Raw genomic sequence first — 1,297 nt, forward strand, 5'->3', positions numbered from 1 at the left:
AAAAAAAAGAAGTGCTTATTTAGCTGGGGAGATAGCTCAGTAGAATAAGTGCTTGCCTGGCAAGCTCAAGGGCCTGAGTTCAATCCCCGGTACCACAAAGAAGTGCTTATTTAAGGCTCTGGAATGCAGTTTGAGAATCAGGTTCTCAGGTTAAAATATAGCTATTTGCCTTTTGAGATTCCTTGTAAGCTGCTAGCGGGGTTGTGTGATCTTACCATACCCTGCTATCCAAAGGTGACAAAAGCCTGTAATTCCTAGGAATCCCTTTAACTGTTTTAGAGTCTTGGGTTTCATAAAGGAAAGTACTGGTTTAATTCTCTCTTCCTCCAGGATTTGGCTTTCTTTAGATATGATAAGGCCCAAGTATTTCACTTCAAGACTACAAAGTTGTTCTTTAGATTTAGAGGCCTCAGAACCTCTGTCTGCTAAAAAATTCAGCAGAGCATGGGTGCCTTGGCCAGAGAGCTCGTCACCTGCGTACCGCAGGACTGTGACTTGGGAAAATTCGTATCATGCCAAGTCGTGGGAAAGCACTTGTCCAAAAGATGAGGATCGTATCTGAACCCTTGAGGAAGCACAGCCCAAGGCAGGGGCGAGGCCTGGCTGTGAGGATTTTCAAAGGCAAAATGAAGCTGGAAACCTTTACATAAAGTGTACAAAAGAAGGCATCTTTTAAATCAAACACTGGAAGCCAGCTGGCTTCTTCTGGCATCTGAGAAAGAAGAGTGCGTGGGTCAGGTCCCCCTGGGCACGTGGGCACTACTGCCTCATTTACCACTCTAGGGGCCTGTGCCAACTTATACTCCCCACTGGGTGTTGGGGCTCCCAAGATTGGGGTGTTGCAAAGGCTATTACAATGTCTGAGTAGACCTTGTGCCCTTAAATTATCAAGTAGAGGCCTAAATCCTTTTTTTAAACTTCAGGCCTTAGAGAGCCTTGTCTGGTGAGGAAAAATAGTTGGATTTTGAGATAAATTTGCTCCAGAGCAGCTTTTATTGCTTTCCGATCCGACCTTTAGTTGCCCATGCTTCAGGATTTATCTCTGTTTCCATGAGGGGCAGGCAGGATACCTAGCCTGGGTGCACATATATTACAGTATTAAAACAAGATAAGCTATCTCTCCCCAGGAGAGGAACTGGACTTTCAGGTATAATTAATAATAAAATGTATAAAAAGAAAACTATCCCAGTTACAGCCTAAAGGTCATGAGAAACAGTGAGTTTGGCTTGGTTTGGTTTGGTTTTGCTTTTTAAGACAGTGTCTTGGGGCTGGTGAGATGGCTCAGTGGTCTAAAGCA

Source organism: Octodon degus, unplaced genomic scaffold, assembly GCF_000260255.1.
Source record: "Octodon degus isolate 3935 unplaced genomic scaffold, OctDeg1.0 scaffold00076, whole genome shotgun sequence".
Lineage (NCBI taxonomy): Eukaryota > Metazoa > Chordata > Mammalia > Rodentia > Octodontidae > Octodon > Octodon degus.